The 24,985-nt window shown below is 50.1% G+C and overlaps 45 non-coding genes across 45 annotated transcripts; all 45 read right to left on the bottom strand.

Annotated features, from left to right (window-relative positions):
* Positions 1-112: 112 nt before the first annotated feature.
* Trnak-uuu lies at positions 113-185 on the bottom strand. The gene has a single exon. It is a non-coding gene; the product is annotated as a tRNA-Lys (tRNA).
* A 528-nt stretch (positions 186-713) lies between these two features.
* Trnaf-gaa lies at positions 714-786 on the bottom strand. Its single transcript has one exon. It is a non-coding gene; the product is annotated as a tRNA-Phe (tRNA).
* Positions 787-1,344: 558 nt separating this feature from the next.
* On the bottom strand, positions 1,345-1,426 carry Trnas-uga. Its single transcript has one exon. It is a non-coding gene; the product is annotated as a tRNA-Ser (tRNA).
* A 691-nt stretch (positions 1,427-2,117) lies between these two features.
* Positions 2,118-2,199, bottom strand: Trnas-cga. Its single transcript has one exon. It is a non-coding gene; the product is annotated as a tRNA-Ser (tRNA).
* Positions 2,200-2,337: 138 nt separating this feature from the next.
* On the bottom strand, positions 2,338-2,410 carry Trnak-uuu. The gene has a single exon. It is a non-coding gene; the product is annotated as a tRNA-Lys (tRNA).
* A 528-nt stretch (positions 2,411-2,938) lies between these two features.
* Positions 2,939-3,011, bottom strand: Trnaf-gaa. Its single transcript has one exon. It is a non-coding gene; the product is annotated as a tRNA-Phe (tRNA).
* Positions 3,012-3,569: 558 nt separating this feature from the next.
* On the bottom strand, positions 3,570-3,651 carry Trnas-uga. Its single transcript has one exon. It is a non-coding gene; the product is annotated as a tRNA-Ser (tRNA).
* A 691-nt stretch (positions 3,652-4,342) lies between these two features.
* Positions 4,343-4,424, bottom strand: Trnas-cga. The gene has a single exon. It is a non-coding gene; the product is annotated as a tRNA-Ser (tRNA).
* A 138-nt stretch (positions 4,425-4,562) lies between these two features.
* Trnak-uuu lies at positions 4,563-4,635 on the bottom strand. The gene has a single exon. It is a non-coding gene; the product is annotated as a tRNA-Lys (tRNA).
* Positions 4,636-5,163: 528 nt separating this feature from the next.
* Trnaf-gaa lies at positions 5,164-5,236 on the bottom strand. The gene has a single exon. It is a non-coding gene; the product is annotated as a tRNA-Phe (tRNA).
* A 558-nt stretch (positions 5,237-5,794) lies between these two features.
* On the bottom strand, positions 5,795-5,876 carry Trnas-uga. Its single transcript has one exon. It is a non-coding gene; the product is annotated as a tRNA-Ser (tRNA).
* A 691-nt stretch (positions 5,877-6,567) lies between these two features.
* Positions 6,568-6,649, bottom strand: Trnas-cga. Its single transcript has one exon. It is a non-coding gene; the product is annotated as a tRNA-Ser (tRNA).
* Positions 6,650-6,787: 138 nt separating this feature from the next.
* Positions 6,788-6,860, bottom strand: Trnak-uuu. The gene has a single exon. It is a non-coding gene; the product is annotated as a tRNA-Lys (tRNA).
* Positions 6,861-7,388: 528 nt separating this feature from the next.
* Trnaf-gaa lies at positions 7,389-7,461 on the bottom strand. The gene has a single exon. It is a non-coding gene; the product is annotated as a tRNA-Phe (tRNA).
* A 558-nt stretch (positions 7,462-8,019) lies between these two features.
* On the bottom strand, positions 8,020-8,101 carry Trnas-uga. The gene has a single exon. It is a non-coding gene; the product is annotated as a tRNA-Ser (tRNA).
* Positions 8,102-8,792: 691 nt separating this feature from the next.
* Trnas-cga lies at positions 8,793-8,874 on the bottom strand. The gene has a single exon. It is a non-coding gene; the product is annotated as a tRNA-Ser (tRNA).
* A 138-nt stretch (positions 8,875-9,012) lies between these two features.
* On the bottom strand, positions 9,013-9,085 carry Trnak-uuu. Its single transcript has one exon. It is a non-coding gene; the product is annotated as a tRNA-Lys (tRNA).
* A 528-nt stretch (positions 9,086-9,613) lies between these two features.
* Positions 9,614-9,686, bottom strand: Trnaf-gaa. Its single transcript has one exon. It is a non-coding gene; the product is annotated as a tRNA-Phe (tRNA).
* Positions 9,687-10,244: 558 nt separating this feature from the next.
* Trnas-uga lies at positions 10,245-10,326 on the bottom strand. The gene has a single exon. It is a non-coding gene; the product is annotated as a tRNA-Ser (tRNA).
* Positions 10,327-11,017: 691 nt separating this feature from the next.
* Positions 11,018-11,099, bottom strand: Trnas-cga. The gene has a single exon. It is a non-coding gene; the product is annotated as a tRNA-Ser (tRNA).
* A 138-nt stretch (positions 11,100-11,237) lies between these two features.
* Trnak-uuu lies at positions 11,238-11,310 on the bottom strand. The gene has a single exon. It is a non-coding gene; the product is annotated as a tRNA-Lys (tRNA).
* Positions 11,311-11,838: 528 nt separating this feature from the next.
* Positions 11,839-11,911, bottom strand: Trnaf-gaa. Its single transcript has one exon. It is a non-coding gene; the product is annotated as a tRNA-Phe (tRNA).
* Positions 11,912-12,469: 558 nt separating this feature from the next.
* Trnas-uga lies at positions 12,470-12,551 on the bottom strand. The gene has a single exon. It is a non-coding gene; the product is annotated as a tRNA-Ser (tRNA).
* A 691-nt stretch (positions 12,552-13,242) lies between these two features.
* Positions 13,243-13,324, bottom strand: Trnas-cga. Its single transcript has one exon. It is a non-coding gene; the product is annotated as a tRNA-Ser (tRNA).
* A 138-nt stretch (positions 13,325-13,462) lies between these two features.
* Trnak-uuu lies at positions 13,463-13,535 on the bottom strand. Its single transcript has one exon. It is a non-coding gene; the product is annotated as a tRNA-Lys (tRNA).
* Positions 13,536-14,063: 528 nt separating this feature from the next.
* Trnaf-gaa lies at positions 14,064-14,136 on the bottom strand. Its single transcript has one exon. It is a non-coding gene; the product is annotated as a tRNA-Phe (tRNA).
* Positions 14,137-14,694: 558 nt separating this feature from the next.
* Positions 14,695-14,776, bottom strand: Trnas-uga. Its single transcript has one exon. It is a non-coding gene; the product is annotated as a tRNA-Ser (tRNA).
* Positions 14,777-15,467: 691 nt separating this feature from the next.
* On the bottom strand, positions 15,468-15,549 carry Trnas-cga. The gene has a single exon. It is a non-coding gene; the product is annotated as a tRNA-Ser (tRNA).
* Positions 15,550-15,687: 138 nt separating this feature from the next.
* On the bottom strand, positions 15,688-15,760 carry Trnak-uuu. The gene has a single exon. It is a non-coding gene; the product is annotated as a tRNA-Lys (tRNA).
* A 528-nt stretch (positions 15,761-16,288) lies between these two features.
* Trnaf-gaa lies at positions 16,289-16,361 on the bottom strand. The gene has a single exon. It is a non-coding gene; the product is annotated as a tRNA-Phe (tRNA).
* Positions 16,362-16,919: 558 nt separating this feature from the next.
* Trnas-uga lies at positions 16,920-17,001 on the bottom strand. Its single transcript has one exon. It is a non-coding gene; the product is annotated as a tRNA-Ser (tRNA).
* Positions 17,002-17,692: 691 nt separating this feature from the next.
* Trnas-cga lies at positions 17,693-17,774 on the bottom strand. The gene has a single exon. It is a non-coding gene; the product is annotated as a tRNA-Ser (tRNA).
* Positions 17,775-17,912: 138 nt separating this feature from the next.
* Trnak-uuu lies at positions 17,913-17,985 on the bottom strand. The gene has a single exon. It is a non-coding gene; the product is annotated as a tRNA-Lys (tRNA).
* Positions 17,986-18,513: 528 nt separating this feature from the next.
* Positions 18,514-18,586, bottom strand: Trnaf-gaa. The gene has a single exon. It is a non-coding gene; the product is annotated as a tRNA-Phe (tRNA).
* Positions 18,587-19,144: 558 nt separating this feature from the next.
* Trnas-uga lies at positions 19,145-19,226 on the bottom strand. The gene has a single exon. It is a non-coding gene; the product is annotated as a tRNA-Ser (tRNA).
* Positions 19,227-19,917: 691 nt separating this feature from the next.
* Positions 19,918-19,999, bottom strand: Trnas-cga. Its single transcript has one exon. It is a non-coding gene; the product is annotated as a tRNA-Ser (tRNA).
* Positions 20,000-20,137: 138 nt separating this feature from the next.
* On the bottom strand, positions 20,138-20,210 carry Trnak-uuu. Its single transcript has one exon. It is a non-coding gene; the product is annotated as a tRNA-Lys (tRNA).
* A 528-nt stretch (positions 20,211-20,738) lies between these two features.
* On the bottom strand, positions 20,739-20,811 carry Trnaf-gaa. Its single transcript has one exon. It is a non-coding gene; the product is annotated as a tRNA-Phe (tRNA).
* Positions 20,812-21,369: 558 nt separating this feature from the next.
* Positions 21,370-21,451, bottom strand: Trnas-uga. Its single transcript has one exon. It is a non-coding gene; the product is annotated as a tRNA-Ser (tRNA).
* A 691-nt stretch (positions 21,452-22,142) lies between these two features.
* Positions 22,143-22,224, bottom strand: Trnas-cga. The gene has a single exon. It is a non-coding gene; the product is annotated as a tRNA-Ser (tRNA).
* A 138-nt stretch (positions 22,225-22,362) lies between these two features.
* Positions 22,363-22,435, bottom strand: Trnak-uuu. The gene has a single exon. It is a non-coding gene; the product is annotated as a tRNA-Lys (tRNA).
* Positions 22,436-22,963: 528 nt separating this feature from the next.
* On the bottom strand, positions 22,964-23,036 carry Trnaf-gaa. Its single transcript has one exon. It is a non-coding gene; the product is annotated as a tRNA-Phe (tRNA).
* Positions 23,037-23,594: 558 nt separating this feature from the next.
* Trnas-uga lies at positions 23,595-23,676 on the bottom strand. The gene has a single exon. It is a non-coding gene; the product is annotated as a tRNA-Ser (tRNA).
* A 691-nt stretch (positions 23,677-24,367) lies between these two features.
* On the bottom strand, positions 24,368-24,449 carry Trnas-cga. Its single transcript has one exon. It is a non-coding gene; the product is annotated as a tRNA-Ser (tRNA).
* A 138-nt stretch (positions 24,450-24,587) lies between these two features.
* Positions 24,588-24,660, bottom strand: Trnak-uuu. The gene has a single exon. It is a non-coding gene; the product is annotated as a tRNA-Lys (tRNA).
* Between the last annotated feature and the right edge of the window lie 325 nt (positions 24,661-24,985).

The following is a 24,985-nucleotide window of genomic DNA, read 5'->3' as shown; positions in this document are numbered from 1 at the left end:
TGCAACTGCTACTGTTTAAAGCACTGTGGTGTCAGAAACAGGCGTAGCTGCATTATTTTCCGTAGCGTTTCCACCGCTACCAGACGAATCGCTACCAAAGTATTAAAATTTCCGCCCGGACAGGGACTTGAACCCTGGACCCTTAGGTTAAAAGCCTAATGCTCTACCGACTGAGCTATCCGGGCTCACGCGACGCTGTGAAACCTCCCACGATGCACAACTCACGTCCTTTACTGCTGTGCAATCGCTGCATGGGGCCGTTACTAATAAAACGTCGCCTAAATGCTGTCTGCAAACTTATCGCGATAAGCTCGTAACACACTACCGAAGACTGCTGACACACGATGCAACAACAAATTGCAGGAGTCGTTACGTCTCATACGTTGGAGCAGCGAATTTACATGTTTTGTCGACACTCACTGGGCAATTGGAAAATTCGCAAGCATTTCGAATGCAATGTTTCCCACGTTTTCGCTCATTTCACGGTTCCGTTGAAGACGTTCTTCACCACCTGACACAGAAAAAGGAACGCAGTCGGTAGGACTTTTTTGATTCTTTTGCTTCTAAGGGAGTCAGTTGTCTAGTGAGTTCCTCTTATGGCATGCACTAGACAACCAGAACACCTACAGGAGAGAGTCATTGTTGTTGTCAGCGGTAGTTGCATTATCACCAACGCAGAGCAATTCCATTGGCGTCGCATCAAAACGAGTACCTGCCGAAACCCGGGATCGAACCAGGGACCTTTAGATCTTCAGTCTAACGCTCTCCCAACTGAGCTATTTCGGCTGACGTTGAACGGTGCTGTTTGCATGTGTTCGTCAAACTCTGCCTCGTTGCCAATTTCACAGTCACCTTCGTCTGATAAGACACAGGGACGCTGAAAGGCGAGCAGCCGATGCAGTGAAGTCCCACACACATTTCTTCTGCTTCCATCATCGTAACAAGCAAACATGTCGACTCGATTCGTGTAATATTCACTTCGCTGACTTCACGTGACGCCGCGCTGACGCTAGAAAACCCGTGCTATATCGATGCCAGGGGCAACTCATGTGCAGAGAACGACACAAGAAGGAGTGAGCCTCTCCACCGTATGAGAGGCAGTTTCTAGCAGATACACACGGTAAAACATTCGACTTGCGTTAGCTCATAAATTGCTACACGTCATCGTCTGCAAGCTAAAATGGACTGTGAGATGAGGAGATGAGCTGCGGCTTCTGGACGCGACTGTAACGCTGCGCCCTGGATCAAATAGTACTGCACATTGCTGGTGACCCACGTGTTTAGTAGTGACGCAACTGCTAGGATGCAGCTGAAACGTCCATCTTTTGAGAGCGAGGAAATTTTCGCAGTCGGCAGGACTCGAACCTAAGCTCCCAGAGGGAATCTGATTTCAAGTCAGACGCCTTAACCACTCGGCCACGACTGCCGGTGGCAGAAGCGACTCCCGACAAGTGAAACCGCCACCTTTACAAGCAATCTGATGGCAGAAAACGGCGTGGCCTCACTCTTTTCCGTAGGGTTTCCATTAGCCGTTACGAAAGTGTATTAATTTTCGCCCAGACAGGGACTTGAACCCAGGACCCTTTGTTTGAAAGCCTAACGCTCTACCGACTCAGCTATGCGGGCCCACGCACGAGCATTATCGTACAGCTGCGTGGTGTGCGAGTGATTCGCATGTTGTAATTACTGGCTTATGGCTCCAATGGCGACTTCACCGACTTCCCGCTGACGCACCGCTGACGCTAGTTTTCTGTCGTCTTAAAACGATGGGCATACCTCCAAGCAACTGCGAGATCTTATGAAAAGAAACGCTGCACCACTGCCTTTGCCGCGCTCGAATGATTGAATTGCGATTCTTAAAAAGAAATGAATGTTCGCTCTGTCCAACACTTTCGAGCACATCTGTGTACTCACGATCTCAGCGACGGCTTTCTGCAGTCCCAGCATCAGCGCGAGGTGAACCGATGGCCACAGTAAGCAGCGGTCGTCGCGAAACTCAGTATTCTTAAACGGAAACTTTCGTCTTGTTGAGAATGGCGTCACTGGTTTGCACCCGCATTCGCCCACGCATGTCACAGGTGTGCGAAAATTTTTGCTCCTCTTTACGCAAAATCGCACGCAGCCGGTAGAATTCGAACCTACGCTCCCAGAGGGAATCTGATTTCGAGTCAGACGCCTTAACCACTCGGCCACGACTGCCGGTAGCGCGGTGTTGTCCCGACACATGCAACTGCTACTGTTTAAAGCACTGTGGTGTCAGAAACAGGCGTAGCTGCATTATTTTCCGTAGCGTTTCCACCGCTACCAGACGAATCGCTACCAAAGTATTAAAATTTCCGCCCGGACAGGGACTTGAACCCTGGACCCTTAGGTTAAAAGCCTAATGCTCTACCGACTGAGCTATCCGGGCTCACGCGACGCTGTGAAACCTCCCACGATGCACAACTCACGTCCTTTACTGCTGTGCAATCGCTGCATGGGGCCGTTACTAATAAAACGTCGCCTAAATGCTGTCTGCAAACTTATCGCGATAAGCTCGTAACACACTACCGAAGACTGCTGACACACGATGCAACAACAAATTGCAGGAGTCGTTACGTCTCATACGTTGGAGCAGCGAATTTACATGTTTTGTCGACACTCACTGGGCAATTGGAAAATTCGCAAGCATTTCGAATGCAATGTTTCCCACGTTTTCGCTCATTTCACGGTTCCGTTGAAGACGTTCTTCACCACCTGACACAGAAAAAGGAACGCAGTCGGTAGGACTTTTTTGATTCTTTTGCTTCTAAGGGAGTCAGTTGTCTAGTGAGTTCCTCTTATGGCATGCACTAGACAACCAGAACACCTACAGGAGAGAGTCATTGTTGTTGTCAGCGGTAGTTGCATTATCACCAACGCAGAGCAATTCCATTGGCGTCGCATCAAAACGAGTACCTGCCGAAACCCGGGATCGAACCAGGGACCTTTAGATCTTCAGCCTAACGCTCTCCCAACTGAGCTATTTCGGCTGACGTTGAACGGTGCTGTTTGCATGTGTTCGTCAAACTCTGCCTCGTTGCCAATTTCACAGTCACCTTCGTCTGATAAGACACAGGGACGCTGAAAGGCGAGCAGCCGATGCAGTGAAGTCCCACACACATTTCTTCTGCTTCCATCATCGTAACAAGCAAACATGTCGACTCGATTCGTGTAATATTCACTTCGCTGACTTCACGTGACGCCGCGCTGACGCTAGAAAACCCGTGCTATATCGATGCCAGGGGCAACTCATGTGCAGAGAACGACACAAGAAGGAGTGAGCCTCTCCACCGTATGAGAGGCAGTTTCTAGCAGATACACACGGTAAAACATTCGACTTGCGTTAGCTCATAAATTGCTACACGTCATCGTCTGCAAGCTAAAATGGACTGTGAGACGAGGAGATGAGCTGCGGCTTCTGGACGCGACTGTAACGCTGCGCCCTGGATCAAATAGTACTGCACATTGCTGGTGACCCACGTGTTTAGTAGTGACGCAACTGCTAGGATGCAGCTGAAACGTCCATCTTTTGAGAGCGAGAAAATTTTCGCAGTCGGCAGGACTCGAACCTACGCTCCCAGAGGGAATCTGATTTCAAGTCAGACGCCTTAACCACTCGGCCACGACTGCCGGTGGCAGAAGCGACTCCCGACAAGTGAAACCGCCACCTTTACAAGCAATCTGATGGCAGAAAACGGCGTGGCCTCGCTCTTTTCCGTAGGGTTTCCATTAGCCGTTACGAAAGTGTATTAATTTTCGCCCAGACAGGGACTTGAACCCAGGACCCTTTGTTTGAAAGCCTGACGCTCTACCGACTCAGCTATGCGGGCCCACGCACGAGCATTATCGTACAGCTGCGTGGTGTGCGAGTGATTCGCATGTTGTAATTACTGGCTTATGGCTCCAATGGCGACTTCACCGACTTCCCACTGACGCACCGCTGACGCTAGTTTTCTGTCGTCTTAAAACGATGGGCATACCTCCAAGCAACTGCGAGATCTTATGAAAAGAAACGCTGCACCACTGCCTTTGCCGCGCTCGAATGATTGAATTGCGATTCTTAAAAAGAAATGAATGTTCGCTCTGTCCAACACTTTCGAGCACATCTGTGTACTCACGATCTCAGCGACGGCTTTCTGCAGTCCCAGCATCAGCGCGAGGTGAACCGATGGCCACAGTAAGCAGCGGTCGTCGCGAAACTCAGTATTCTTAAACGGAAACTTTCGTCTTGTTGAGAATGGCGTCACTGGTTTGCACCCGCATTCGCCCACGCATGTCACAGGTGTGCGAAAATTTTTGCTCCTCTTTACGCAAAATCGCACGCAGCCGGTAGAATTCGAACCTACGCTCCCAGAGGGAATCTGATTTCGAGTCAGACGCCTTAACCACTCGGCCACGACTGCCGGTAGCGCGGTGTTGTCCCGACACATGCAACTGCTACTGTTTAAAGCACTGTGGTGTCAGAAACAGGCGTAGCTGCATTATTTTCCGTAGCGTTTCCACCGCTACCAGACGAATCGCTACCAAAGTATTAAAATTTCCGCCCGGACAGGGACTTGAACCCTGGACCCTTAGGTTAAAAGCCTAATGCTCTACCGACTGAGCTATCCGGGCTCACGCGACGCTGTGAAACCTCCCACGATGCACAACTCACGTCCTTTACTGCTGTGCAATCGCTGCATGGGGCCGTTACTAATAAAACGTCGCCTAAATGCTGTCTGCAAACTTATCGCGATAAGCTCGTAACACACTACCGAAGACTGCTGACACACGATGCAACAACAAATTGCAGGAGTCGTTACGTCTCATACGTTGGAGCAGCGAATTTACATGTTTTGTCGACACTCACTGGGCAATTGGAAAATTCGCAAGCATTTCGAATGCAATGTTTCCCACGTTTTCGCTCATTTCACGGTTCCGTTGAAGACGTTCTTCACCACCTGACACAGAAAAAGGAACGCAGTCGGTAGGACTTTTTTGATTCTTTTGCTTCTAAGGGAGTCAGTTGTCTAGTGAGTTCCTCTTATGGCATGCACTAGACAACCAGAACACCTACAGGAGAGAGTCATTGTTGTTGTCAGCGGTAGTTGCATTATCACCAACGCAGAGCAATTCCATTGGCGTCGCATCAAAACGAGTACCTGCCGAAACCCGGGATCGAACCAGGGACCTTTAGATCTTCAGCCTAACGCTCTCCCAACTGAGCTATTTCGGCTGACGTTGAACGGTGCTGTTTGCATGTGTTCGTCAAACTCTGCCTCGTTGCCAATTTCACAGTCACCTTCGTCTGATAAGACACAGGGACGCTGAAAGGCGAGCAGCCGATGCAGTGAAGTCCCACACACATTTCTTCTGCTTCCATCATCGTAACAAGCAAACATGTCGACTCGATTCGTGTAATATTCACTTCGCTGACTTCACGTGACGCCGCGCTGACGCTAGAAAACCCGTGCTATATCGATGCCAGGGGCAACTCATGTGCAGAGAACGACACAAGAAGGAGTGAGCCTCTCCACCGTATGAGAGGCAGTTTCTAGCAGATACACACGGTAAAACATTCGACTTGCGTTAGCTCATAAATTGCTACACGTCATCGTCTGCAAGCTAAAATGGACTGTGAGACGAGGAGATGAGCTGCGGCTTCTGGACGCGACTGTAACGCTGCGCCCTGGATCAAATAGTACTGCACATTGCTGGTGACCCACGTGTTTAGTAGTGACGCAACTGCTAGGATGCAGCTGAAACGTCCATCTTTTGAGAGCGAGAAAATTTTCGCAGTCGGCAGGACTCGAACCTACGCTCCCAGAGGGAATCTGATTTCAAGTCAGACGCCTTAACCACTCGGCCACGACTGCCGGTGGCAGAAGCGACTCCTGACAAGTGAAACCGCCACCTTTACAAGCAATCTGATGGCAGAAAACGGCGTGGCCTCGCTCTTTTCCGTAGGGTTTCCATTAGCCGTTACGAAAGTGTATTAATTTTCGCCCAGACAGGGACTTGAACCCAGGACCCTTTGTTTGAAAGCCTGACGCTCTACCGACTCAGCTATGCGGGCCCACGCACGAGCATTATCGTACAGCTGCGTGGTGTGCGAGTGATTCGCATGTTGTAATTACTGGCTTATGGCTCCAATGGCGACTTCACCGACTTCCCACTGACGCACCGCTGACGCTAGTTTTCTGTCGTCTTAAAACGATGGGCATACCTCCAAGCAACTGCGAGATCTTATGAAAAGAAACGCTGCACCACTGCCTTTGCCGCGCTCGAATGATTGAATTGCGATTCTTAAAAAGAAATGAATGTTCGCTCTGTCCAACACTTTCGAGCACATCTGTGTACTCACGATCTCAGCGACGGCTTTCTGCAGTCCCAGCATCAGCGCGAGGTGAACCGATGGCCACAGTAAGCAGCGGTCGTCGCGAAACTCAGTATTCTTAAACGGAAACTTTCGTCTTGTTGAGAATGGCGTCACTGGTTTGCACCCGCATTCGCCCACGCATGTCACAGGTGTGCGAAAATTTTTGCTCCTCTTTACGCAAAATCGCACGCAGCCGGTAGAATTCGAACCTACGCTCCCAGAGGGAATCTGATTTCGAGTCAGACGCCTTAACCACTCGGCCACGACTGCCGGTAGCGCGGTGTTGTCCCGACACATGCAACTGCTACTGTTTAAAGCACTGTGGTGTCAGAAACAGGCGTAGCTGCATTATTTTCCGTAGCGTTTCCACCGCTACCAGACGAATCGCTACCAAAGTATTAAAATTTCCGCCCGGACAGGGACTTGAACCCTGGACCCTTAGGTTAAAAGCCTAATGCTCTACCGACTGAGCTATCCGGGCTCACGCGACGCTGTGAAACCTCCCACGATGCACAACTCACGTCCTTTACTGCTGTGCAATCGCTGCATGGGGCCGTTACTAATAAAACGTCGCCTAAATGCTGTCTGCAAACTTATCGCGATAAGCTCGTAACACACTACCGAAGACTGCTGACACACGATGCAACAACAAATTGCAGGAGTCGTTACGTCTCATACGTTGGAGCAGCGAATTTACATGTTTTGTCGACACTCACTGGGCAATTGGAAAATTCGCAAGCATTTCGAATGCAATGTTTCCCACGTTTTCGCTCATTTCACGGTTCCGTTGAAGACGTTCTTCACCACCTGACACAGAAAAAGGAACGCAGTCGGTAGGACTTTTTTGATTCTTTTGCTTCTAAGGGAGTCAGTTGTCTAGTGAGTTCCTCTTATGGCATGCACTAGACAACCAGAACACCTACAGGAGAGAGTCATTGTTGTTGTCAGCGGTAGTTGCATTATCACCAACGCAGAGCAATTCCATTGGCGTCGCATCAAAACGAGTACCTGCCGAAACCCGGGATCGAACCAGGGACCTTTAGATCTTCAGCCTAACGCTCTCCCAACTGAGCTATTTCGGCTGACGTTGAACGGTGCTGTTTGCATGTGTTCGTCAAACTCTGCCTCGTTGCCAATTTCACAGTCACCTTCGTCTGATAAGACACAGGGACGCTGAAAGGCGAGCAGCCGATGCAGTGAAGTCCCACACACATTTCTTCTGCTTCCATCATCGTAACAAGCAAACATGTCGACTCGATTCGTGTAATATTCACTTCGCTGACTTCACGTGACGCCGCGCTGACGCTAGAAAACCCGTGCTATATCGATGCCAGGGGCAACTCATGTGCAGAGAACGACACAAGAAGGAGTGAGCCTCTCCACCGTATGAGAGGCAGTTTCTAGCAGATACACACGGTAAAACATTCGACTTGCGTTAGCTCATAAATTGCTACACGTCATCGTCTGCAAGCTAAAATGGACTGTGAGACGAGGAGATGAGCTGCGGCTTCTGGACGCGACTGTAACGCTGCGCCCTGGATCAAATAGTACTGCACATTGCTGGTGACCCACGTGTTTAGTAGTGACGCAACTGCTAGGATGCAGCTGAAACGTCCATCTTTTGAGAGCGAGAAAATTTTCGCAGTCGGCAGGACTCGAACCTACGCTCCCAGAGGGAATCTGATTTCAAGTCAGACGCCTTAACCACTCGGCCACGACTGCCGGTGGCAGAAGCGACTCCTGACAAGTGAAACCGCCACCTTTACAAGCAATCTGATGGCAGAAAACGGCGTGGCCTCGCTCTTTTCCGTAGGGTTTCCATTAGCCGTTACGAAAGTGTATTAATTTTCGCCCAGACAGGGACTTGAACCCAGGACCCTTTGTTTGAAAGCCTGACGCTCTACCGACTCAGCTATGCGGGCCCACGCACGAGCATTATCGTACAGCTGCGTGGTGTGCGAGTGATTCGCATGTTGTAATTACTGGCTTATGGCTCCAATGGCGACTTCACCGACTTCCCACTGACGCACCGCTGACGCTAGTTTTCTGTCGTCTTAAAACGATGGGCATACCTCCAAGCAACTGCGAGATCTTATGAAAAGAAACGCTGCACCACTGCCTTTGCCGCGCTCGAATGATTGAATTGCGATTCTTAAAAAGAAATGAATGTTCGCTCTGTCCAACACTTTCGAGCACATCTGTGTACTCACGATCTCAGCGACGGCTTTCTGCAGTCCCAGCATCAGCGCGAGGTGAACCGATGGCCACAGTAAGCAGCGGTCGTCGCGAAACTCAGTATTCTTAAACGGAAACTTTCGTCTTGTTGAGAATGGCGTCACTGGTTTGCACCCGCATTCGCCCACGCATGTCACAGGTGTGCGAAAATTTTTGCTCCTCTTTACGCAAAATCGCACGCAGCCGGTAGGATTCGAACCTACGCTCCCAGAGGGAATCTGATTTCGAGTCAGACGCCTTAACCACTCGGCCACGACTGCCGGTAGCGCGGTGTTGTCCCGACACATGCAACTGCTACTGTTTAAAGCACTGTGGTGTCAGAAACAGGCGTAGCTGCATTATTTTCCGTAGCGTTTCCACCGCTACCAGACGAATCGCTACCAAAGTATAAAAATTTCCGCCCGGACAGGGACTTGAACCCTGGACCCTTAGGTTAAAAGCCTAATGCTCTACCGACTGAGCTATCCGGGCTCACGCGACGCTGTGAAACCTCCCACGATGCACAACTCACGTCCTTTACTGCTGTGCAATCGCTGCATGGGGCCGTTACTAATAAAACGTCGCCTAAATGCTGTCTGCAAACTTATCGCGATAAGCTCGTAACACACTACCGAAGACTGCTGACACACGATGCAACAACAAATTGCAGGAGTCGTTACGTCTCATACGTTGGAGCAGCGAATTTACATGTTTTGTCGACACTCACTGGGCAATTGGAAAATTCGCAAGCATTTCGAATGCAATGTTTCCCACGTTTTCGCTCATTTCACGGTTCCGTTGAAGACGTTCTTCACCACCTGACACAGAAAAAGGAACGCAGTCGGTAGGACTTTTTTGATTCTTTTGCTTCTAAGGGAGTCAGTTGTCTAGTGAGTTCCTCTTATGGCATGCACTAGACAACCAGAACACCTACAGGAGAGAGTCATTGTTGTTGTCAGCGGTAGTTGCATTATCACCAACGCAGAGCAATTCCATTGGCGTCGCATCAAAACGAGTACCTGCCGAAACCCGGGATCGAACCAGGGACCTTTAGATCTTCAGCCTAACGCTCTCCCAACTGAGCTATTTCGGCTGACGTTGAACGGTGCTGTTTGCATGTGTTCGTCAAACTCTGCCTCGTTGCCAATTTCACAGTCACCTTCGTCTGATAAGACACAGGGACGCTGAAAGGCGAGCAGCCGATGCAGTGAAGTCCCACACACATTTCTTCTGCTTCCATCATCGTAACAAGCAAACATGTCGACTCGATTCGTGTAATATTCACTTCGCTGACTTCACGTGACGCCGCGCTGACGCTAGAAAACCCGTGCTATATCGATGCCAGGGGCAACTCATGTGCAGAGAACGACACAAGAAGGAGTGAGCCTCTCCACCGTATGAGAGGCAGTTTCTAGCAGATACACACGGTAAAACATTCGACTTGCGTTAGCTCATAAATTGCTACACGTCATCGTCTGCAAGCTAAAATGGACTGTGAGACGAGGAGATGAGCTGCGGCTTCTGGACGCGACTGTAACGCTGCGCCCTGGATCAAATAGTACTGCACATTGCTGGTGACCCACGTGTTTAGTAGTGACGCAACTGCTAGGATGCAGCTGAAACGTCCATCTTTTGAGAGCGAGGAAATTTTCGCAGTCGGCAGGACTCGAACCTAAGCTCCCAGAGGGAATCTGATTTCAAGTCAGACGCCTTAACCACTCGGCCACGACTGCCGGTGGCAGAAGCGACTCCCGACAAGTGAAACCGCCACCTTTACAAGCAATCTGATGGCAGAAAACGGCGTGGCCTCACTCTTTTCCGTAGGGTTTCCATTAGCCGTTACGAAAGTGTATTAATTTTCGCCCAGACAGGGACTTGAACCCAGGACCCTTTGTTTGAAAGCCTAACGCTCTACCGACTCAGCTATGCGGGCCCACGCACGAGCATTATCGTACAGCTGCGTGGTGTGCGAGTGATTCGCATGTTGTAATTACTGGCTTATGGCTCCAATGGCGACTTCACCGACTTCCCACTGACGCACCGCTGACGCTAGTTTTCTGTCGTCTTAAAACGATGGGCATACCTCCAAGCAACTGCGAGATCTTATGAAAAGAAACGCTGCACCACTGCCTTTGCCGCGCTCGAATGATTGAATTGCGATTCTTAAAAAGAAATGAATGTTCGCTCTGTCCAACACTTTCGAGCACATCTGTGTACTCACGATCTCAGCGACGGCTTTCTGCAGTCCCAGCATCAGCGCGAGGTGAACCGATGGCCACAGTAAGCAGCGGTCGTCGCGAAACTCAGTATTCTTAAACGGAAACTTTCGTCTTGTTGAGAATGGCGTCACTGGTTTGCACCCGCATTCGCCCACGCATGTCACAGGTGTGCGAAAATTTTTGCTCCTCTTTACGCAAAATCGCACGCAGCCGGTAGAATTCGAACCTACGCTCCCAGAGGGAATCTGATTTCGAGTCAGACGCCTTAACCACTCGGCCACGACTGCCGGTAGCGCGGTGTTGTCCCGACACATGCAACTGCTACTGTTTAAAGCACTGTGGTGTCAGAAACAGGCGTAGCTGCATTATTTTCCGTAGCGTTTCCACCGCTACCAGACGAATCGCTACCAAAGTATTAAAATTTCCGCCCGGACAGGGACTTGAACCCTGGACCCTTAGGTTAAAAGCCTAATGCTCTACCGACTGAGCTATCCGGGCTCACGCGACGCTGTGAAACCTCCCACGATGCACAACTCACGTCCTTTACTGCTGTGCAATCGCTGCATGGGGCCGTTACTAATAAAACGTCGCCTAAATGCTGTCTGCAAACTTATCGCGATAAGCTCGTAACACACTACCGAAGACTGCTGACACACGATGCAACAACAAATTGCAGGAGTCGTTACGTCTCATACGTTGGAGCAGCGAATTTACATGTTTTGTCGACACTCACTGGGCAATTGGAAAATTCGCAAGCATTTCGAATGCAATGTTTCCCACGTTTTCGCTCATTTCACGGTTCCGTTGAAGACGTTCTTCACCACCTGACACAGAAAAAGGAACGCAGTCGGTAGGACTTTTTTGATTCTTTTGCTTCTAAGGGAGTCAGTTGTCTAGTGAGTTCCTCTTATGGCATGCACTAGACAACCAGAACACCTACAGGAGAGAGTCATTGTTGTTGTCAGCGGTAGTTGCATTATCACCAACGCAGAGCAATTCCATTGGCGTCGCATCAAAACGAGTACCTGCCGAAACCCGGGATCGAACCAGGGACCTTTAGATCTTCAGCCTAACGCTCTCCCAACTGAGCTATTTCGGCTGACGTTGAACGGTGCTGTTTGCATGTGTTCGTCAAACTCTGCCTCGTTGCCAATTTCACAGTCACCTTCGTCTGATAAGACACAGGGACGCTGAAAGGCGAGCAGCCGATGCAGTGAAGTCCCACACACATTTCTTCTGCTTCCATCATCGTAACAAGCAAACATGTCGACTCGATTCGTGTAATATTCACTTCGCTGACTTCACGTGACGCCGCGCTGACGCTAGAAAACCCGTGCTATATCGATGCCAGGGGCAACTCATGTGCAGAGAACGACACAAGAAGGAGTGAGCCTCTCCACCGTATGAGAGGCAGTTTCTAGCAGATACACACGGTAAAACATTCGACTTGCGTTAGCTCATAAATTGCTACACGTCATCGTCTGCAAGCTAAAATGGACTGTGAGACGAGGAGATGAGCTGCGGCTTCTGGACGCGACTGTAACGCTGCGCCCTGGATCAAATAGTACTGCACATTGCTGGTGACCCACGTGTTTAGTAGTGACGCAACTGCTAGGATGCAGCTGAAACGTCCATCTTTTGAGAGCGAGGAAATTTTCGCAGTCGGCAGGACTCGAACCTAAGCTCCCAGAGGGAATCTGATTTCAAGTCAGACGCCTTAACCACTCGGCCACGACTGCCGGTGGCAGAAGCGACTCCCGACAAGTGAAACCGCCACCTTTACAAGCAATCTGATGGCAGAAAACGGCGTGGCCTCACTCTTTTCCGTAGGGTTTCCATTAGCCGTTACGAAAGTGTATTAATTTTCGCCCAGACAGGGACTTGAACCCAGGACCCTTTGTTTGAAAGCCTAACGCTCTACCGACTCAGCTATGCGGGCCCACGCACGAGCATTATCGTACAGCTGCGTGGTGTGCGAGTGATTCGCATGTTGTAATTACTGGCTTATGGCTCCAATGGCGACTTCACCGACTTCCCGCTGACGCACCGCTGACGCTAGTTTTCTGTCGTCTTAAAACGATGGGCATACCTCCAAGCAACTGCGAGATCTTATGAAAAGAAACGCTGCACCACTGCCTTTGCCGCGCTCGAATGATTGAATTGCGATTCTTAAAAAGAAATGAATGTTCGCTCTGTCCAACACTTTCGAGCACATCTGTGTACTCACGATCTCAGCGACGGCTTTCTGCAGTCCCAGCATCAGCGCGAGGTGAACCGATGGCCACAGTAAGCAGCGGTCGTCGCGAAACTCAGTATTCTTAAACGGAAACTTTCGTCTTGTTGAGAATGGCGTCACTGGTTTGCACCCGCATTCGCCCACGCATGTCACAGGTGTGCGAAAATTTTTGCTCCTCTTTACGCAAAATCGCACGCAGCCGGTAGGATTCGAACCTACGCTCCCAGAGGGAATCTGATTTCGAGTCAGACGCCTTAACCACTCGGCCACGACTGCCGGTAGCGCGGTGTTGTCCCGACACATGCAACTGCTACTGTTTAAAGCACTGTGGTGTCAGAAACAGGCGTAGCTGCATTATTTTCCGTAGCGTTTCCACCGCTACCAGACGAATCGCTACCAAAGTATTAAAATTTCCGCCCGGACAGGGACTTGAACCCTGGACCCTTAGGTTAAAAGCCTAATGCTCTACCGACTGAGCTATCCGGGCTCACGCGACGCTGTGAAACCTCCCACGATGCACAACTCACGTCCTTTACTGCTGTGCAATCGCTGCATGGGGCCGTTACTAATAAAACGTCGCCTAAATGCTGTCTGCAAACTTATCGCGATAAGCTCGTAACACACTACCGAAGACTGCTGACACACGATGCAACAACAAATTGCAGGAGTCGTTACGTCTCATACGTTGGAGCAGCGAATTTACATGTTTTGTCGACACTCACTGGGCAATTGGAAAATTCGCAAGCATTTCGAATGCAATGTTTCCCACGTTTTCGCTCATTTCACGGTTCCGTTGAAGACGTTCTTCACCACCTGACACAGAAAAAGGAACGCAGTCGGTAGGACTTTTTTGATTCTTTTGCTTCTAAGGGAGTCAGTTGTCTAGTGAGTTCCTCTTATGGCATGCACTAGACAACCAGAACACCTACAGGAGAGAGTCATTGTTGTTGTCAGCGGTAGTTGCATTATCACCAACGCAGAGCAATTCCATTGGCGTCGCATCAAAACGAGTACCTGCCGAAACCCGGGATCGAACCAGGGACCTTTAGATCTTCAGTCTAACGCTCTCCCAACTGAGCTATTTCGGCTGACGTTGAACGGTGCTGTTTGCATGTGTTCGTCAAACTCTGCCTCGTTGCCAATTTCACAGTCACCTTCGTCTGATAAGACACAGGGACGCTGAAAGGCGAGCAGCCGATGCAGTGAAGTCCCACACACATTTCTTCTGCTTCCATCATCGTAACAAGCAAACATGTCGACTCGATTCGTGTAATATTCACTTCGCTGACTTCACGTGACGCCGCGCTGACGCTAGAAAACCCGTGCTATATCGATGCCAGGGGCAACTCATGTGCAGAGAACGACACAAGAAGGAGTGAGCCTCTCCACCGTATGAGAGGCAGTTTCTAGCAGATACACACGGTAAAACATTCGACTTGCGTTAGCTCATAAATTGCTACACGTCATCGTCTGCAAGCTAAAATGGACTGTGAGACGAGGAGATGAGCTGCGGCTTCTGGACGCGACTGTAACGCTGCGCCCTGGATCAAATAGTACTGCACATTGCTGGTGACCCACGTGTTTAGTAGTGACGCAACTGCTAGGATGCAGCTGAAACGTCCATCTTTTGAGAGCGAGGAAATTTTCGCAGTCGGCAGGACTCGAACCTAAGCTCCCAGAGGGAATCTGATTTCAAGTCAGACGCCTTAACCACTCGGCCACGACTGCCGGTGGCAGAAGCGACTCCCGACAAGTGAAACCGCCACCTTTACAAGCAATCTGATGGCAGAAAACGGCGTGGCCTCACTCTTTTCCGTAGGGTTTCCATTAGCCGTTACGAAAGTGTATTAATTTTCGCCCAGACAGGGACTTGAACCCAGGACCCTTTGTTTGAAAGCCTAACGCTCTACCGACTCAGCTATGCGGGCCCACGCACGAGCATTATCGTACAGCTGCGTGGTGTGCGAGTGATTCGCATGTTGTAATTACTGGCTTATGGCTCCAATGGCGACTTCACCGACTTCCCACTGACGCACCGCTGACGCTAGTTTTCTGTCGTCTTAAAACGATGGGCATACCTCCAAGCAACTGCGAGATCTTATGAAAAGAAACGCTGCACCACTGCCTTTGCCGCGCTCGAATGATTGAATTGCGATTCTTAAAAAGAAATGAATGTTCGCTCTGTCCAACACTTTCGAGCACATCTGTGTACTCACGATCTCAGCGACGGCTTTCTGCAGTCCCAGCATCAGCGCGAGGTGAACCGATGGCCACAGTAAGCAGCGGTCGTCGCGAAACTCAGTATTCTTAAACGGAAACTTTCGTCTTGTTGAGAATGGCGTCACTGGTTTGCACCCGCATTCGCCCACGCATGTCACAGGTGTGCGAAAATTTTTGCTCCTCTTTACGCAAACTCGCACGCAGCCGGTAGGATTCGAACCTACGCTCCCAGAGGGAATCTGATTTCGAGTCAGACGCCTTAACCACTCGGCCACGACTGCCGGTAGCGCGGTGTTGTCCCGACACATGCAACTGCTACTGTTTAAAGCACTGTGGTGTCAGAAACAGGCGTAGCTGCATTATTTTCCGTAGCGTTTCCACCGCTACCAGACGAATCGCTACCAAAGTATTAAAATTTCCGCCCGGACAGGGACTTGAACCCTGGACCCTTAGGTTAAAAGCCTAATGCTCTACCGACTGAGCTATCCGGGCTCACGCGACGCTGTGAAACCTCCCACGATGCACAACTCACGTCCTTTACTGCTGTGCAATCGCTGCATGGGGCCGTTACTAATAAAACGTCGCCTAAATGCTGTCTGCAAACTTATCGCGATAAGCTCGTAACACACTACCGAAGACTGCTGACACACGATGCAACAACAAATTGCAGGAGTCGTTACGTCTCATACGTTGGAGCAGCGAATTTACATGTTTTGTCGACACTCACTGGGCAATTGGAAAATTCGCAAGCATTTCGAATGCAATGTTTCCCACGTTTTCGCTCATTTCACGGTTCCGTTGAAGACGTTCTTCACCACCTGACACAGAAAAAGGAACGCAATCGGTAGGACTTTTTTGATTCTTTTGCTTCTAAGGGAGTCAGTTGTCTAGTGAGTTCCTCTTATGGCATGCACTAGACAACCAGAACACCTACAGGAGAGAGTCATTGTTGTTGTCAGCGGTAGTTGCATTATCACCAACGCAGAGCAATTCCATTGGCGTCGCATCAAAACGAGTACCTGCCGAAACCCGGGATCGAACCAGGGACCTTTAGATCTTCAGTCTAACGCTCTCCCAACTGAGCTATTTCGGCTGACGTTGAACGGTGCTGTTTGCATGTGTTCGTCAAACTCTGCCTCGTTGCCAATTTCACAGTCACCTTCGTCTGATAAGACACAGGGACGCTGAAAGGCGAGCAGCCGATGCAGTGAAGTCCCACACACATTTCTTCTGCTTCCATCATCGTAACAAGCAAACATGTCGACTCGATTCGTGTAATATTCACTTCGCTGACTTCACGTGACGCCGCGCTGACGCTAGAAAACCCGTGCTATATCGATGCCAGGGGCAACTCATGTGCAGAGAACGACACAAGAAGGAGTGAGCCTCTCCACCGTATGAGAGGCAGTTTCTAGCAGATACACACGGTAAAACATTCGACTTGCGTTAGCTCATAAATTGCTACACGTCATCGTCTGCAAGCTAAAATGGACTGTGAGACGAGGAGATGAGCTGCGGCTTCTGGACGCGACTGTAACGCTGCGCCCTGGATCAAATAGTACTGCACATTGCTGGTGACCCACGTGTTTAGTAGTGACGCAACTGCTAGGATGCAGCTGAAACGTCCATCTTTTGAGAGCGAGGAAATTTTCGCAGTCGGCAGGACTCGAACCTAAGCTCCCAGAGGGAATCTGATTTCAAGTCAGACGCCTTAACCACTCGGCCACGACTGCCGGTGGCAGAAGCGACTCCCGACAAGTGAAACCGCCACCTTTACAAGCAATCTGATGGCAGAAAACGGCGTGGCCTCACTCTTTTCCGTAGGGTTTCCATTAGCCGTTACGAAAGTGTATTAATTTTCGCCCAGACAGGGACTTGAACCCAGGACCCTTTGTTTGAAAGCCTAACGCTCTACCGACTCAGCTATGCGGGCCCACGCACGAGCATTATCGTACAGCTGCGTGGTGTGCGAGTGATTCGCATGTTGTAATTACTGGCTTATGGCTCCAATGGCGACTTCACCGACTTCCCACTGACGCACCGCTGACGCTAGTTTTCTGTCGTCTTAAAACGATGGGCATACCTCCAAGCAACTGCGAGATCTTATGAAAAGAAACGCTGCACCACTGCCTTTGCCGCGCTCGAATGATTGAATTGCGATTCTTAAAAAGAAATGAATGTTCGCTCTGTCCAACACTTTCGAGCACATCTGTGTACTCACGATCTCAGCGACGGCTTTCTGCAGTCCCAGCATCAGCGCGAGGTGAACCGATGGCCACAGTAAGCAGCGGTCGTCGCGAAACTCAGTATTCTTAAACGGAAACTTTCGTCTTGTTGAGAATGGCGTCACTGGTTTGCACCCGCATTCGCCCACGCATGTCACAGGTGTGCGAAAATTTTTGCTCCTCTTTACGCAAACTCGCACGCAGCCGGTAGGATTCGAACCTACGCTCCCAGAGGGAATCTGATTTCGAGTCAGACGCCTTAACCACTCGGCCACGACTGCCGGTAGCGCGGTGTTGTCCCGACACATGCAACTGCTACTGTTTAAAGCACTGTGGTGTCAGAAACAGGCGTAGCTGCATTATTTTCCGTAGCGTTTCCACCGCTACCAGACGAATCGCTACCAAAGTATTAAAATTTCCGCCCGGACAGGGACTTGAACCCTGGACCCTTAGGTTAAAAGCCTAATGCTCTACCGACTGAGCTATCCGGGCTCACGCGACGCTGTGAAACCTCCCACGATGCACAACTCACGTCCTTTACTGCTGTGCAATCGCTGCATGGGGCCGTTACTAATAAAACGTCGCCTAAATGCTGTCTGCAAACTTATCGCGATAAGCTCGTAACACACTACCGAAGACTGCTGACACACGATGCAACAACAAATTGCAGGAGTCGTTACGTCTCATACGTTGGAGCAGCGAATTTACATGTTTTGTCGACACTCACTGGGCAATTGGAAAATTCGCAAGCATTTCGAATGCAATGTTTCCCACGTTTTCGCTCATTTCACGGTTCCGTTGAAGACGTTCTTCACCACCTGACACAGAAAAAGGAACGCAATCGGTAGGACTTTTTTGATTCTTTTGCTTCTAAGGGAGTCAGTTGTCTAGTGAGTTCCTCTTATGGCATGCACTAGACAACCAGAACACCTACAGGAGAGAGTCATTGTTGTTGTCAGCGGTAGTTGCATTATCACCAACGCAGAGCAATTCCATTGGCGTCGCATCAAAACGAGTACCTGCCGAAACCCGGGATCGAACCAGGGACCTTTAGATCTTCAGTCTAACGCTCTCCCAACTGAGCTATTTCGGCTGACGTTGAACGGTGCTGTTTGCATGTGTTCGTCAAACTCTGCCTCGTTGCCAATTTCACAGTCACCTTCGTCTGATAAGACACAGGGACGCTGAAAGGCGAGCAGCCGATGCAGTGAAGTCCCACACACATTTCTTCTGCTTCCATCATCGTAACAAGCAAACATGTCGACTCGATTCGTGTAATATTCACTTCGCTGACTTCACGTGACGCCGCGCTGACGCTAGAAAACCCGTGCTATATCGATGCCAGGGGCAACTCATGTGCAGAGAACGACACAAGAAGGAGTGAGCCTCTCCACCGTATGAGAGGCAGTTTCTAGCAGATACACACGGTAAAACATTCGACTTGCGTTAGCTCATAAATTGCTACACGTCATCGTCTGCAAGCTAAAATGGACTGTGAGACGAGGAGATGAGCTGCGGCTTCTGGACGCGACTGTAACGCTGCGCCCTGGATCAAATAGTACTGCACATTGCTGGTGACCCACGTGTTTAGTAGTGACGCAACTGCTAGGATGCAGCTGAAACGTCCATCTTTTGAGAGCGAGGAAATTTTCGCAGTCGGCAGGACTCGAACCTAAGCTCCCAGAGGGAATCTGATTTCAAGTCAGACGCCTTAACCACTCGGCCACGACTGCCGGTGGCAGAAGCGACTCCCGACAAGTGAAACCGCCACCTTTACAAGCAATCTGATGGCAGAAAACGGCGTGGCCTCACTCTTTTCCGTAGGGTTTCCATTAGCCGTTACGAAAGTGTATTAATTTTCGCCCAGACAGGGACTTGAACCCAGGACCCTTTGTTTGAAAGCCTAACGCTCTACCGACTCAGCTATGCGGGCCCACGCACGAGCATTATCGTACAGCTGCGTGGTGTGCGAGTGATTCGCATGTTGTAATTACTGGCTTATGGCTCCAATGGCGACTTCACCGACTTCCCACTGACGCACCGCTGACGCTAGTTTTCTGTCGTCTTAAAACGATGGGCATACCTCCAAGCAACTGCGAGATCTTATGAAAAGAAACGCTGCACCACTGCCTTTGCCGCGCTCGAATGATTGAATTGCGATTCTTAAAAAGAAATGAATGTTCGCTCTGTCCAACACTTTCGAGCACATCTGTGTACTCACGATCTCAGCGACGGCTTTCTGCAGTCCCAGCATCAGCGCGAGGTGAACCGATGGCCACAGTAAGCAGCGGTCGTCGCGAAACTCAGTATTCTTAAACGGAAACTTTCGTCTTGTTGAGAATGGCGTCACTGGTTTGCACCCGCATTCGCCCACGCATGTCACAGGTGTGCGAAAATTTTTGCTCCTCTTTACGCAAAATCGCACGCAGCCGGTAGGATTCGAACCTACGCTCCCAGAGGGAATCTGATTTCGAGTCAGACGCCTTAACCACTCGGCCACGACTGCCGGTAGCGCGGTGTTGTCCCGACACATGCAACTGCTACTGTTTAAAGCACTGTGGTGTCAGAAACAGGCGTAGCTGCATTATTTTCCGTAGCGTTTCCACCGCTACCAGACGAATCGCTACCAAAGTATTAAAATTTCCGCCCGGACAGGGACTTGAACCCTGGACCCTTAGGTTAAAAGCCTAATGCTCTACCGACTGAGCTATCCGGGCTCACGCGACGCTGTGAAACCTCCCACGATGCACAACTCACGTCCTTTACTGCTGTGCAATCGCTGCATGGGGCCGTTACTAATAAAACGTCGCCTAAATGCTGTCTGCAAACTTATCGCGATAAGCTCGTAACACACTACCGAAGACTGCTGACACACGATGCAACAACAAATTGCAGGAGTCGTTACGTCTCATACGTTGGAGCAGCGAATTTACATGTTTTGTCGACACTCACTGGGCAATTGGAAAATTCGCAAGCATTTCGAATGCAATGTTTCCCACGTTTTCGCTCATTTCACGGTTCCGTTGAAGACGTTCTTCACCACCTGACACAGAAAAAGGAACGCAGTCGGTAGGACTTTTTTGATTCTTTTGCTTCTAAGGGAGTCAGTTGTCTAGTGAGTTCCTCTTATGGCATGCACTAGACAACCAGAACACCTACAGGAGAGAGTCATTGTTGTTGTCAGCGGTAGTTGCATTATCACCAACGCAGAGCAATTCCATTGGCGTCGCATCAAAACGAGTACCTGCCGAAACCCGGGATCGAACCAGGGACCTTTAGATCTTCAGTCTAACGCTCTCCCAACTGAGCTATTTCGGCTGACGTTGAACGGTGCTGTTTGCATGTGTTCGTCAAACTCTGCCTCGTTGCCAATTTCACAGTCACCTTCGTCTGATAAGACACAGGGACGCTGAAAGGCGAGCAGCCGATGCAGTGAAGTCCCACACACATTTCTTCTGCTTCCATCATCGTAACAAGCAAACATGTCGACTCGATTCGTGTAATATTCACTTCGCTGACTTCACGTGACGCCGCGCTGACGCTAGAAAACCCGTGCTATATCGATGCCAGGGGCAACTCATGTGCAGAGAACGACACAAGAAGGAGTGAGCCTCTCCACCGTATGAGAGGCAGTTTCTAGCAGATACACACGGTAAAACATTCGACTTGCGTTAGCTCATAAATTGCTACACGTCATCGTCTGCAAGCTAAAATGGACTGTGAGACGAGGAGATGAGCTGCGGCTTCTGGACGCGACTGTAACGCTGCGCCCTGGATCAAATAGTACTGCACATTGCTGGTGACCCACGTGTTTAGTAGTGACGCAACTGCTAGGATGCAGCTGAAACGTCCATCTTTTGAGAGCGAGGAAATTTTCGCAGTCGGCAGGACTCGAACCTAAGCTCCCAGAGGGAATCTGATTTCAAGTCAGACGCCTTAACCACTCGGCCACGACTGCCGGTGGCAGAAGCGACTCCCGACAAGTGAAACCGCCACCTTTACAAGCAATCTGATGGCAGAAAACGGCGTGGCCTCACTCTTTTCCGTAGGGTTTCCATTAGCCGTTACGAAAGTGTATTAATTTTCGCCCAGACAGGGACTTGAACCCAGGACCCTTTGTTTGAAAGCCTAACGCTCTACCGACTCAGCTATGCGGGCCCACGCACGAGCATTATCGTACAGCTGCGTGGTGTGCGAGTGATTCGCATGTTGTAATTACTGGCTTATGGCTCCAATGGCGACTTCACCGACTTCCCACTGACGCACCGCTGACGCTAGTTTTCTGTCGTCTTAAAACGATGGGCATACCTCCAAGCAACTGCGAGATCTTATGAAAAGAAACGCTGCACCACTGCCTTTGCCGCGCTCGAATGATTGAATTGCGATTCTTAAAAAGAAATGAATGTTCGCTCTGTCCAACACTTTCGAGCACATCTGTGTACTCACGATCTCAGCGACGGCTTTCTGCAGTCCCAGCATCAGCGCGAGGTGAACCGATGGCCACAGTAAGCAGCGGTCGTCGCGAAACTCAGTATTCTTAAACGGAAACTTTCGTCTTGTTGAGAATGGCGTCACTGGTTTGCACCCGCATTCGCCCACGCATGTCACAGGTGTGCGAAAATTTTTGCTCCTCTTTACGCAAACTCGCACGCAGCCGGTAGGATTCGAACCTACGCTCCCAGAGGGAATCTGATTTCGAGTCAGACGCCTTAACCACTCGGCCACGACTGCCGGTAGCGCGGTGTTGTCCCGACACATGCAACTGCTACTGTTTAAAGCACTGTGGTGTCAGAAACAGGCGTAGCTGCATTATTTTCCGTAGCGTTTCCACCGCTACCAGACGAATCGCTACCAAAGTATTAAAATTTCCGCCCAGACAGGGACTTGAACCCTGGACCCTTAGGTTAAAAGCCTAATGCTCTACCGACTGAGCTATCCGGGCTCACGCGACGCTGTGAAACCTCCCACGATGCACAACTCACGTCCTTTACTGCTGTGCAATCGCTGCATGGGGCCGTTACTAATAAAACGTCGCCTAAATGCTGTCTGCAAACTTATCGCGATAAGCTCGTAACACACTACCGAAGACTGCTGACACACGATGCAACAACAAATTGCAGGAGTCGTTACGTCTCATACGTTGGAGCAGCGAATTTACATGTTTTGTCGACACTCACTGGGCAATTGGAAAATTCGCAAGCATTTCGAATGCAATGTTTCCCACGTTTTCGCTCATTTCACGGTTCCGTTGAAGACGTTCTTCACCACCTGACACAGAAAAAGGAACGCAATCGGTAGGACTTTTTTGATTCTTTTGCTTCTAAGGGAGTCAGTTGTCTAGTGAGTTCCTCTTATGGCATGCACTAGACAACCAGAACACCTACAGGAGAGAGTCATTGTTGTTGTCAGCGGTAGTTGCATTATCACCAACGCAGAGCAATTCCATTGGCGTCGCATCAAAACGAGTACCTGCCGAAACCCGGGATCGAACCAGGGACCTTTAGATCTTCAGTCTAACGCTCTCCCAACTGAGCTATTTCGGCTGACGTTGAACGGTGCTGTTTGCATGTGTTCGTCAAACTCTGCCTCGTTGCCAATTTCACAGTCACCTTCGTCTGATAAGACACAGGGACGCTGAAAGGCGAGCAGCCGATGCAGTGAAGTCCCACACACATTTCTTCTGCTTCCATCATCGTAACAAGCAAACATGTCGACTCGATTCGTGTAATATTCACTTCGCTGACTTCACGTGACGCCGCGCTGACGCTAGAAAACCCGTGCTATATCGATGCCAGGGGCAACTCATGTGCAGAGAACGACACAAGAAGGAGTGAGCCTCTCCACCGTATGAGAGGCAGTTTCTAGCAGATACACACGGTAAAACATTCGACTTGCGTTAGCTCATAAATTGCTACACGTCATCGTCTGCAAGCTAAAATGGACTGTGAGACGAGGAGATGAGCTGCGGCTTCTGGACGCGACTGTAACGCTGCGCCCTGGATCAAATAGTACTGCACATTGCTGGTGACCCACGTGTTTAGTAGTGACGCAACTGCTAGGATGCAGCTGAAACGTCCATCTTTTGAGAGCGAGGAAATTTTCGCAGTCGGCAGGACTCGAACCTAAGCTCCCAGAGGGAATCTGATTTCAAGTCAGACGCCTTAACCACTCGGCCACGACTGCCGGTGGCAGAAGCGACTCCCGACAAGTGAAACCGCCACCTTTACAAGCAATCTGATGGCAGAAAACGGCGTGGCCTCACTCTTTTCCGTAGGGTTTCCATTAGCCGTTACGAAAGTGTATTAATTTTCGCCCAGACAGGGACTTGAACCCAGGACCCTTTGTTTGAAAGCCTAACGCTCTACCGACTCAGCTATGCGGGCCCACGCACGAGCATTATCGTACAGCTGCGTGGTGTGCGAGTGATTCGCATGTTGTAATTACTGGCTTATGGCTCCAATGGCGACTTCACCGACTTCCCACTGACGCACCGCTGACGCTAGTTTTCTGTCGTCTTAAAACGATGGGCATACCTCCAAGCAACTGCGAGATCTTATGAAAAGAAACGCTGCACCACTGCCTTTGCCGCGCTCGAATGATTGAATTGCGATTCTTAAAAAGAAATGAATGTTCGCTCTGTCCAACACTTTCGAGCACATCTGTGTACTCACGATCTCAGCGACGGCTTTCTGCAGTCCCAGCATCAGCGCGAGGTGAACCGATGGCCACAGTAAGCAGCGGTCGTCGCGAAACTCAGTATTCTTAAACGGAAACTTTCGTCTTGTTGAGAATGGCGTCACTGGTTTGCACCCGCATTCGCCCACGCATGTCACAGGTGTGCGAAAATTTTTGCTCCTCTTTACGCAAACTCGCACGCAGCCGGTAGGATTCGAACCTACGCTCCCAGAGGGAATCTGATTTCGAGTCAGACGCCTTAACCACTCGGCCACGACTGCCGGTAGCGCGGTGTTGTCCCGACACATGCAACTGCTACTGTTTAAAGCACTGTGGTGTCAGAAACAGGCGTAGCTGCATTATTTTCCGTAGCGTTTCCACCGCTACCAGACGAATCGCTACCAAAGTATTAAAATTTCCGCCCGGACAGGGACTTGAACCCTGGACCCTTAGGTTAAAAGCCTAATGCTCTACCGACTGAGCTATCCGGGCTCACGCGACGCTGTGAAACCTCCCACGATGCACAACTCACGTCCTTTACTGCTGTGCAATCGCTGCATGGGGCCGTTACTAATAAAACGTCGCCTAAATGCTGTCTGCAAACTTATCGCGATAAGCTCGTAACACACTACCGAAGACTGCTGACACACGATGCAACAACAAATTGCAGGAGTCGTTACGTCTCATACGTTGGAGCAGCGAATTTACATGTTTTGTCGACACTCACTGGGCAATTGGAAAATTCGCAAGCATTTCGAATGCAATGTTTCCCACGTTTTCGCTCATTTCACGGTTCCGTTGAAGACGTTCTTCACCA

This window comes from Schistocerca americana, unplaced genomic scaffold (genome assembly GCF_021461395.2).
Source record: "Schistocerca americana isolate TAMUIC-IGC-003095 unplaced genomic scaffold, iqSchAmer2.1 HiC_scaffold_458, whole genome shotgun sequence".
Taxonomy (NCBI): domain Eukaryota; kingdom Metazoa; phylum Arthropoda; class Insecta; order Orthoptera; family Acrididae; genus Schistocerca; species Schistocerca americana.
This window is presented reverse-complemented; position numbering and strand designations above follow the sequence as displayed.